Consider the following 12,169-nt stretch of genomic DNA (forward strand, 5'->3'; position numbering starts at 1 on the left):
AGCCTGGATAGGTCTCCTCAATCTGGGCATCGCCCCCTCCCCCAGCTCAAGGTGTAGACATACCAATAGTGGTGAATGCAGAATCCTGCATGTCTGATCATTTAACACCCATCTGACGCATGGGAGAACAAAATCATTGTAATCCAAGACTTCTCTGTAAAATGCAGTTAGTAACTGACTCTGTGCCCCAAACTACATTGAGTAGGAGGTCAAATAAATAGAAAGCCCTCTTGAAGCAACAGAAGTTGGTCCAATAAAAGATATTGCCTCACCCACCTTGTCTGTCTAATATCCTGGAAGTCACACTTGTATAAGACTGCATACTCTTGAAGTTCTGTCGGTATATACCTGTTCTTCTTCGAGTGATTGCTCATATCCATTCCAGTTAGGTGTGCGCGCTGCGTGTGCACGCTCGTTGGAAGATTTTTACCCTAGCAACCCCGATGGGTCAGCTGGGTTGCACCCTGGAGTGGCGCCGCTATGGCGCTGGATATATACCTCTGCCTACCCAACCGCTCCTCAGTTCCTTCTTACCGCCCATGTCGGTCGTTGGAACAGTGGAACGTGGCTTAGCTGTCCTCCACTTCCCTAGCTTCTCCTTGTTTATTCGATATCTTGCTGTATATAGTTGAATTAGTCTATAGTGTAATTAGTTGATAGTTCTTAGATAGTTAGTGTATATAGTTTAGCGGGGTTTGGGCATTAGCCCTTCCCCGCACTTGGTGCCGGGGCCCATGCCCGGTTCACCAGGGTTCAAACCGTGCTTGGCCTGTAAAAAGCCGATGCCCACGAGCGATCCCCATGACTCTTGCCTAACGTACCTCGGGGAATCGCACATCTCAGATAAGTGCCGCATTTGTAAGGCTTTTAAGCCGCGGACAAAGAAGAAGAGGGACTTTCGCTTGAAGACTCTCCTTATGGAGGCAGCCCTGAACCCTCCGTCCTTGGCACCGGACCGCACTGGCTCCGCCAAGACACCTCAGCACCGGCCTTCTCCGGCACAGAGACCTGATCGGAGGCCCTCCGCTGCCTCCATACCTTCAACGCAGACTCACCCTCGTCCAGACCGCCCAGCACCTACTACTGCTGCGGCACCGACGACTGTGGTACTGTCGACTCCGGTCCCAAGAGGGCCATCGAGTCCGGTCCTTGAGAGCTCCCCACTGAGGCCTGTGGTTGAGCTTATGGTCCCCTCCACACCAGAGACATTCTCCTCAGCCAGGGACCTTATCGCGATGACTGAGTCTGTCCTGCCTCAAACCCCGGCACCGCCGGTGCGGGTAATACATTCCAGAGGTAAGCCAGCCGCAATGAGACCTCCTTCACTGGAATCAGCTAGCCGGCACCGATCTCGATCCAGGTCCTGGCGCTGCTCGCGGTCTCATGGATGGTCCTGGTCTAGACGCCGCTCGCAGTCCCGGCACCGCTCACCTAGGCAGTACAGGTCATATTTGTGGCACAGATCCACTTCTCGTCCTGCCCAGTACTCTCGGTACTGCTCCGGCTCTAGGCACCACTCCTGGCACCGAGACTCTCGCAGCCGGTCCTGCCGCAGGCCTTCGAGATCCAGGTTGACCTCCCGGCACCGCGCTGGTTGTAGGTCCCGGTCTCGCTCTCGGCACCGATATGACTCCTGGTACCAATCCCCGGCACTGAGGAGATCTCCAGCGGCAAGAGTGAAAGACTCATACCAGGCTCGCTCGGCTCCTCCCTGGCCATCCCGACACCCGTCTGTGTCTTCTTGGGCGGATAGTGCATATGCCTCAGACACCGACGTGCCTGCTGCATTATTCCATGAGCCCCAGCCTCAAGATCATGGGTCGCAGCAGTGGGGTTTCTGGACGCCTTGGGCGTACCATCAGGCCCAAGGCTCTCACCCAGGTCCATCGCGCTTGGCCGCCTCGGAACACCGGGTGCCGGAAACCACGATCACCCGCCCTCCTCCTCCTCCTTTGGAGGAAGGGTTGACCCAGCTTCAGGACTTCCAGCTTGCCAGGGAGACAGAGACCATCCACCAGGAGGAGCCCTCGTCAGACCAGCTTGTTCCAGGACTGTCCTCTTCATCCTCCCCTGACGAGAATGTAGCTGGAACCTCGTCTGTTGGCCCTCCACCAATCGACCTCAGGGCCCACCAGGACCTCCTCAGGCGTGTTGCACAAAATATGAACTTGCAGGCCAAGGAGGTCCCGGAGGTACAAGACCCAGTGGTGGACATTTTGTCATCAGATGCCCCCACTAGAGTGGCTCTTCCCTTCATTCGGACGATACAGGCCAATGCCACCACGATCTGGCAGTCTCCGGCCTCTGTCCCACCTGCTGCACGAGGTGTAGAAAGAAAATACATGGTGCCCTCCAAAGGCTATGAATATCTCTATGTCCACCCTCCTCCTTGCTCCCTCATTGTACAGTCGGTTAACGAGAGGGAGTGCCATGGCCAGCAGGCCCCAGCCCCTAAATCAAAAGATGCGAGATGCATGGACTTGCTAGGGCGCAAAATCTATTCTGCAGGCGCACTCCAGCTCCGCATGGCCAATCAGCAAGCCCTCCTTAGCCGCCATAATTATAATACCTGGGCGGCAGCGGACAAATTTAAGGAGTTGCTTCCACAGGACGCATGACAGGAGTTTTCGGCGATCCTCGATGAAGGAAAGAAGGTGGCAAGAACTTCCCTCCAGGCTTCCCTGGACGCCGCAGACTCAGTTGCCAGGACTCTAGCCTCTGGAGTGACTATGCGGCATATCTCGTGGCTGCAGGTCTCCAGCATCCCCCCAGAGCTCCAACACAAATTCAGGACCTTCCCTTTGAGGGCCAAGGGGGGCTGTTCTCTGATCAAACTAACCCTAGGCTGCAGAGCCTAAAAGACAACAGGGTCATTATGCGCTCATTAGGCATGCACACACCAGTGACTCAGCGCAGGCCCTTCCGGCCCCAACTGCACTGCCCTTACCCTCAGCCCAGGCAGAGGCAAGACTTCGCCAGACAGCAAGGCAGGACCGGTTGCCGAAGGCAATCGGGCAACAAAGGGGGCCAAAACCAAGGTTCCTCCAAGCCTTCCTCAGGGAGGTGTTCCTGAGGGCGTTGTACCAGTTTCTTTAAAGGATCCGTCCCCTCCTTTCTCCCACTGTCTTTCCTTTTCCCTCCCTGCGTGGTCCCAGCTAACGTCAGATCGCTGGGTCTTACACATGCTGGAATTTGGATACCACCTCCAATTTATTTCAAGCCTCCCCTTCCACCCCTCTCACGAGCAACTCCTCCTCCAGGAGGTGCAAACGCTCCTTGCCAAAGGAGCCATAGAGGAGGTACCGGAACACGAATGGGGCAAGGGGTTTTACTCCCGCTGCTTCCTAATCCCCAAGGCAAAGGGAGGTCTCAGACCTATCCTCGATCTGCGGGAACTCAACAGATACATGATAAAGTTGAAGTTCCACATGGTATCCCTGGGGACCATCATCCCATCCCTGGATCCCGGAGACTGGTATGCCGCCCTCGACATGAAAGATGCCTACTTCCACATAGCCATCTTCCCACCTCACAGGAGGTTCCTCCGATTCGTGGTCAACCGCCAACATTTTCAGTTCGCAGTCCTCCCATTCGGCCTCTCTACAGCCCCAAGAGTATTCACGAAATGTATGGCTGTAGTCGCCGCCCACCTCCACCGCAGTCGGATACACGTGTTTCCATATCTAGACGACTGGCTCATCCGAGGGAACTCCGTCACGAGTCGTCCGTCACATCCGCATTGTCAAGGACCTTTTCCTACATCTAGGCATAATGATCAATGCGGAACAATCTACTCTGATCCCCACTCAGAGGATAGAATTTATTGGTGCCACCCTGGACTCCAACCCTGCCAGAGCCTGTCTACCGCTGCCATGGTTCCAGACTATCGTGGCCATCATCCAGAGTCTGCGAGCGGCTCCATTGACTTCAGTACGCACTTGCCTCGCTCTTCTGGGCCACATGGCGGTCTGTACATTCGTGACGAAATAAGCCAGACTGCGCTTCCGGCCCCTCCAGTCATGGCTCAACTCACGATACCGACCAGCCAGGGATGCTATGGACATGGTCATCACCATTTCCCCGACCGTCCTAGACTCCTTAGAGTGGTGGCTGGACCCCTCCATGGTGTGTGCAGGGCTCCCGTTCCATCCGCCCCAGCCCTCAGCGTCTCTGACAACAGACGTATCATCCCCTGGTTGGGGAGCTCACCTCGGACATCTACGCACCCAGGGCCTTTGGTCATCTCAAGAGCTGACACTGCACATCAACGTCCGGGAGCTGAGAGCGGTCCGCCTCGCTTGCCAGATGTTCCGACAGCACTTGCAGAGCCGTTGTGTGTCAATATTCACCGACAACACAACGGCCATGCACTATATAAACAAGCAGGGCGGCACGAGGTCCTCACCCCGTGTCAAGGGGCCTTACGACTCTGGGACTTTTGCATAGCCCACTCTATACACCTCATCGCGTCCTTTCTCCCGGGAGTTTGGAACACCCTGGCGGATCGCCTCAGCAGATCCTTCCTTTCCCACGAGTGGTTGCTTTGCCCGGACGTTATTCTTTTGGTCTTCCGGAGGTGGGGGTTTCCCCAGATAGACCTCTTCGCATCCTGCGAGAACAGGAAATGCCAGATGTTCTGCTCCTTTCAAGGCCTCTCACCGGGCTCAGTAGCGGACCCCTTCCTTATACCGTGGATGACACACCTGCTATGCACCTTTCCACCATTTCCGCTTGTCCACAGGGTCCTACTGAAAGTACGCAGGGACAAAGCCCGCTTCATCATGATAGCTCCAGCGTGGCCTCGGCAACACTGGTACACCATGTTGCTAGACCTGTCCGTAGCCGACCCTATTCCCCTGCCTCTTCACCTGGACCTGATAACTCAGGACCACGGCAAACTGCGTCACCTGGACCTTCAGTCCCTCCACCTCACGACATGGCTCCTGAGTGGCTGACCCAGTCTGAGCTACGTTGCTCTGCCCCAGTGCAACAGGTGCTCCTGGGTAGCAGGAAGCCGTCCACTAGAGCGACATATTTGGCCAAGTGGAAGCGTTTCATGTGCTGGTGCGTGGAGCGGAACTTCCTTCCTGCCGAGGTCTCCATCCCCACCATCTTGGATTACCTCTGGTCTCTCAAACAACAGGGCCTAGAGGTATCGACTTTGAGGGTCCATTTGGTGGCCATCTCTACCTTCCACCCAGGGGAGAATGGCCACTCGGTATTCTCCCACCCGATGGTGTCTAGATTCCTTAAGGGCCTGCAGCACCTCTACTCCTAGGTGTGCCGCCCTGCCCCAACCTGGGACCTTAACCTGGTTCTTGCCAGACTCATGTCCGCCCCATTCGAGCCGTTAGCAACTTGCTCCCTTCTCTACCTCTCATGGAAAACCGCTTTCCTGGTGGCCATCGCATCGGCGAGACGAGTCTCCGAACTTCGGGCCCTCACGGTAGACCTCCCATATACTGTGTTCCACAGGGACAAGGTGCAGTTGCAACCACATCCGGCCTTTCTCCCCAAAGTGGTATCGGCCTTCCATGTTAACCAGGTGATCTTCCTACCTGTCTTCTTCCCAAAGCCACATGTGTCTCGCAGGGAGCAGCAGCTACGCTCTCTGGATGTCCGTAGAGCACTCGCTTTTTATATTGCGCAAACAAAACCATTTCGCAGATCCCCTCAACTCTTTGTTGCGGTGGCTGAGCGTATCAAGGGCCTACCTGTCTCCTCGCAGAGGATTTCCTCCTGGGTGACGTCGTGCATCTGCACCTGTTACGACTTGGCTCATGTTCCATCGAGCCACGTCACTGCTCACTCTACCAGGGCTCAGGCCTCATCTGCTGCTTTTCTCGCTCACATACCCATTCATGAGATTTGTCACGCAGCTACCTGGGCCTCGGTCCATACCTTCGCCTCTCACTATGCCCTCGTTCAGCAGTCTAGGGATGACGCAGCCTTTGGCTCTGCAGTTTTACACTCTGTGACATCTCACTCCGAACCCACGGCCTAGGTAAGGCTTGGGAATCACCTAACTGGAATGGATATGAGCAGTCACTCGAAGAAGAAAAGATGGTTACTCACCTTTGTAACTGTTGTTCTTCGAGATGTGTTGCTCATATCCATTCCAAACCCACCCTCTTTCCCCACTGTGGGAGTAGCCGGCAAGAAGGAACTGAGAGGTGGCTGGGTCGGCAGGGGTATATATCCAGTGCCATGGTGGCGCCACTCCAGGGGGCGACCCTGCCGACCCACCGGGGTTGCAAGGGTAAAAATCTTCCGACGAGCGTGCACGCACGGCACGCACACCTAACTGGAATGGATATGAGCAACACATCTCGAAGAATAACAGTTACAAAGGTGAGTAACTGTCTTTTCCTTCTCAGATTTATAGGAAAGTTGCTCCCTCTACTGCCCAATGAAGTAGGTGCAATATCTAGTCATTTAGACCACAAGGGCTTGTCAACACATTGAAATTGTATCACTTTAACTTTACTGATACTGATACTGCAGTACAACTGGCCTAGGGGCTGTCATAACAGATCAGCTCATTGGTTAGCCTGGTGCAGTCTGCTGCCTTCAGAAATGGACAGTACCAATGCTTCAGAGGAGACCTCCTCAGTAGTGATCCAACCGGGCAGCACTGTGCTGTAGTGCACGGTGCAATGTGGGGAATCTCTTTCTGCTCCCTGCAAGTGATTGTTCCTGAAGTGTGAGATAATTTATCCATCACTTTCAGAAACCCAGATCCAGGGGCCTGGTCCTCCTTGCGCAGTCACTGACTCCTGTGGAAGATGGATGCAAAACACAGTCAGGCTGAGTTTGGAGCATTGTGCAGGCACTTTAAACAGCTATAGAAGGTGCCCGGCAATGGAAAACCAGGCCCACATAATCTGTCTCAATGCCCTGCTGCAGCAGTGAATCCCAGTGACTATATGCTGTGTAGTTCCAAATGTCCCACCTGTTAGCTTTGTTGAGTGTCCCATTTGTATTGTATGATGGGCTGCCGGAGGAGTAGAAGGGACAGATTTTCATTCCCCCTTCAGAATTTCTAACATCTAAATTAAAAGCAAAATCACTGATATCTGACCACATTAGAGATAGATCCTCAGTCAGTAAAAACCACTGTAGCTTGGCCAGAGTCAGAGTTATAACAGTTTACACGTGAAGTCACGAAGGTACATTGATTTATATCTGAAGTCAGAGCTCTAACTTACAGCAGCTGTCAATTCCAGTTCAGCAAAGCATTAGCCAGTGTTCTTAGTTCCATCTTATCCAGCAAAGCACTTAAGCCCCTGTTTAATTTTAAGACTATACTTAAGTCTCATTGAAGCTGATGGGACTTCAGCATGTGTCTGAAGATAAGCATGGTCTAAAGTGCTTTGCTAATAAGGTAGGACCGCTGAATCAAAACCTTATTGCTCAGGTTTCCAGAAAAATAACAGACAGCTGACTACATTTTCTCTTCGTTAATTTTATTTGCTGTCACCCTTCTCCACCTACTAGACAGAAGCTGTAATCAGCGAAGGGCCACTAGGTGTCCTGCAAGATCTCTCCAAACTTTGATTTTGAAGTTGGGTGCACAAGGAACTGCCCATCTTGAGTGTACATCACTCAGCGTACGGGAGGTGCAGTTCTCTCACAACTAGCTGCTATTGGGAGTTCTCTTTCTTTTGGGTGTAACCCGTCTGCCAGGGTGTTGTCACCAGCAACAAGCATTGGGTTCAAAAAGCTAGGAATCCCTCTTCAAACTGGCAAGAACCACTGGCTCAAGGCCCCATCCAGAGTTTCTAGGATCACCAAATACCTTCCCTAGGTATCTTCAATAGGCAACCATTCTCCACTGCAGGCAGTGGGCCTGGATATGAAACAAGGAAAACATTAGGGGAAAACAGTGTGAACGATTTCACTCTCATCTCCAAGCACCCTTTGTAGCTGGGCACCTAATTCCAGGCTTAAGGTCTCATTTCCTTTGTTGGGCCTCTAAGGACGCCACCACAGTCTCAATAATATCCATCCTTGGGGCGGTTTATAATGAAAACAAGCTGCAAATAATCCATAACAAGTGTCCCAAAACACAGTCCATTTATCATATCCAGTGCACAGTCTTTAAAATCCCGTGGCCTATAATCCACCAAGATAGCACATACCGTGCTCTGGTGTATTCTACTGGACCCAAGCCCTTCTTCGGTCCTCTCCCATCCTTTTGTCAGCACAGCCACCTCAGCCCTTCAAGCCAGAGTGCAGCCCTGCTCTCCCCCGTGGGAACCCTGCAACCTCTCTGCTAAGAGGTGCTCACCCTCTAGAAGAGCATCCATCACTCGCCTGCAATGTTAGCCTTTTCCCTCTTGCCAGTGTGCAAATGTTGGCACGTAAGCCCTTCTGCTGCTCCTCAACCTTCAGCTCTCTGGTCCTTGGCCCCAGCTCTTCAGCATTGAGATGTCAGTGGGAAAGCCTCCCCTGCCTTCAGACCTCTGGCCCTGGCTCTCAGCTTAGGGAGACCAGCTGGCAAATGCCTCTGCTGCTCTCTAGCCTTCCTCCAGGAACCTGTTCCCTGGCTGTTTCTCCCCGATCCTTTATAAACTCAGGTGCTGCCCTGCCTTAATGGCTAACTTGGGGGCCCCTGTGCTGACACAAGGGAGCAGGACATACCTCATGTAAAAGGGCAGCCACCCAATGACACACAAAAACAATATATTTACATGAATGATAAATAAAAACCCTCCCCCCAGTAACTCTGCCAGTAGCCCAATACCAGCTCCCCAGCCACCAGTAATGAATGACCAATAGATAAACATTCCTTACTACGTCACTTCCCCCTTCTCCATCCACTAACCCCTATCTGTGGGTTTGTGTCAGTGGGTAGTGTGACCTCAGAGGCCTCAGGAGCACTCAGACAAGCCTGTTTCCGGTCTCTTGGAAAGTGCTGTATGGTCCTAACCGGAGGCGTCACCACCACTGGAGGTGTCACCACCTATCTCAGCCAACTCTGAGTTTGCAGGGATGCTGAATTCCCAAAGTGTCACTGGAGAAGATCTTGGTGGAAAGCTTAGGCAAATGTAGCTGTACTTCTCTCATTTCACCAACAGATAGGGGCAGAGAGCTCCTTCCACTCTGGAGCCTCTGTTCACTTGCAATTCTGAGTAAAGAGCTTATGCCAGGGGTGGCCAAACATACCGACTTTCCGAGCTATATACAACAATCTTCAGAAATTACAGAGCCAGGGCGCATCTGCCAAGGCTTGGGGCTTGGGTCCTGAGGGAGGGGCCTGCTGGGGCTCGGGGCTTCAGGCCCACTCCTCCTTAAGCCCCAAACCCCAACAGGTGCTCCCCATGGGGCTAAAGCCTCAAGATTCCCCACCCTGCTGGGCAGAAGCCCCTACTCCATCGCCCTGCAAAGCAGAGGTCGTGAGCTCCCCCACCCCCAGTCTGGTAGGTGGAGAATGAGGGAGAGGGGCACATGGGGGGGGGCTCCACGAGCTGCACTTCAATGGTAAAAGAGTCGCTTGTGACTTGTGAGCCACAGTTTGGCCACCGCCGGCTTATACAGACAAAGCAGCTCTGCGGTCATTCTTCCCTTTGTTCACCAAGAGATATAGGCCCATTCCATACTGAAACTGAGAGAAGGTAGCGGGCCCATCGGAATTTTTCTGTCTCATTAGATATTGCTTTGTACAAATTAATTCATCAAGATTGTGAATTCAAGTAATGGTGGTTGTGATTTTGTCTTTGTGGGCTAAGTAAGTGTTTGTGGGGCCATGTTGAAGAAAAGAGGATGGCAGAAATTGAAGGAAGCCAAAGAAAGAAGGCAAAGACAAGAAGTAGCGCTGACAGGAACTCCTTCTCTCCTAATGTTTTCTCCTCCTCCTAAGTCTGGTGGTATGGAAGTCCAGGTGAATACCAGCCCCGGTGAACCTGCTGCGCCTGCGCCTGATGAAAAGCAGCAGCCTCCTGCGATTTCTCTAGCTGCAGTCTCACCCTACCCCTCTGAAGACTTCCCCAGTCACAGCAATATAAAAATATCCTCCTCCAATGATCCAGGCGAGTGGGACATGACTTCTCAAGATCTCATTGCATATTGGACTGAGACAGGCCCACAGAAATGCCAGAATCTAGATGCTGGCTTTTCATTGACAAAGTCACCAATCAGAATCATTATCTGACCAAATCAATGTTTGAATATGTGAAGCCTAACAAAGTGAAGTGAAGAAACAGACTGACAGAGCCAGAAGAGTACCCAGAAGTTACCTACTACAGGACAGGCCCAACAAAGAAATTAACAGAATGCCACTAGCCATCACCTACAGCCCCCAACTAAAACCTTTCCAGCCCATCATCAAGGATCTACAACCTATCCTGAAGGACAATCCCTCACTCTTACAGATCTTGGGAGACAAGCCAGTCCTCGCTTACAGACAGCCTCCAACCTGAAGCAAATACTCATCAGCAACCACACAACAAAAACACTAACCCAGGAACCTATCCTTTCAACAAAGCCTGTTACCATCTTTGTCCACATATCTATTCAGGGGACACCACCATAGGACCTAATCACATCAGCCACACTATCAGAGGCTCATTCACCTGCATATCTACCAATGTGATATATGCCATCATGTGCCAGCAATGCGCCTCTGCCATGTACATTGGCCAAACTGGACAGTCTCTATGCAAAAGAATAAATGGACACAAATCAGACATCAAGAATTATAACATTCAAAAACCAGTTGGAGAAAACTTCAACCTCCCTGATCACTCAATTACTGATCTCAAAGTCACAATACTCCAACAAAAAAACTTCAAAAACAGACTTCAACAAGAAACTGCAGAATTGGAATTAATTTGCAAACTAGACATCATTAAATTAGGCTCGAATAAAGACTGGGAGTGGACGGGTCATTATACAAAGTAAAAACTGTTTCCCCATGCTCATTTTTCCCTACTGTTACTCACACCTTCTTGTCAACTGTTGAAAATGGGCTATCCTGATTATCACTACAAAAGTTTTTCCCTCCTATTGATAATAGCTCACCTAATATCTCACCTTAATTAATTACTCTCATTACAGTTGGTATGGCAACACCCATTTTTTCCATGTTCTCTGTATATATATCTTCCTACTGTATTTTCCAGTGCATGCATCTGATGAAGTGGGTTTTAGCCCACAAAAGCTTATGCTCAAATACATTTGTTAGTCTCTGAGGTGCCACAAGTACTCCTCGTTCTTTCTAACAAAGAGATTGACAAGCGAAAATGGCTCATCTATTCACCTTCTAAGAAGAAAGTGAACTGTTTTTATTGCTGCCTGTTTTCTGATACCAAAAAGTGGGGAATGTTCTGTGAAGGCTTCAGTGATTGGAAGAATACTGCATACATTACCAATCATGCAGTCAGTTAGCAGCTACCATGCCTGAAAGAAAGTTAGTGGCAGAATTGATACCCAAATGGAAAACCAGTTTTTCGAAGCTCGGGCTTATTGGAAGAACATTCTCAGATGCGTAGTTGAAATAATAGTTTTTCTTGCTGAGCGTAGTCTGCCATTCCATGGCTCAGGTGAGACCATTGGATCAAAGCACAATGGCAATTATCTTGGCATTCTAGAGCTAATCGCTATGTTCGACCCTTTCTTAGCTCAGCACATCAATGAATATGCAAATCATCATATCTATCAAAGACAATTAGTGATGAATTCATTGCGCTGCTGGCAAAGAAGATGCTATCAGCCATTGTAGACGAGATCAAAGATGCGGGATATTTTTCAGTGTCTGTTGACTCAGCACTGGATGTCACATGTAGATCAGCTGACTCATCTTGCGTTATGTGCTACCCAGCGGACCAGGTGAGAATTTCATGACCTTCATAAACATCACCAGTCACACAGGGGAGTAACTTGCCTTGTACCTACCCGATTTCCTCACCGAAAATGGGATTGACGTCAGCCTTTGTCATGGCCAAAGCTAGGAAAATGCAAGTAATATAAGTAGCAAATATTCAGGGATGTAGGCAAAGATAAAAGAGCACAATGCTTTGGTTGATTACATACCATGTGCTGCACACTCACTCAGTCTTGTTGGCCAGTCTGCCATGGATGGTTGTGTTGAAGCAGTTTCTTTTTTTGGATTTGTCCAAGAATTGTACAGTTTTTTCTCTGCATCAACCCGTTGCTGGATGATTCTTAG

This window comes from Gopherus flavomarginatus, chromosome 10 (assembly GCF_025201925.1).
Source record: "Gopherus flavomarginatus isolate rGopFla2 chromosome 10, rGopFla2.mat.asm, whole genome shotgun sequence".
Classification (NCBI taxonomy): Eukaryota; Metazoa; Chordata; order Testudines; family Testudinidae; genus Gopherus; species Gopherus flavomarginatus.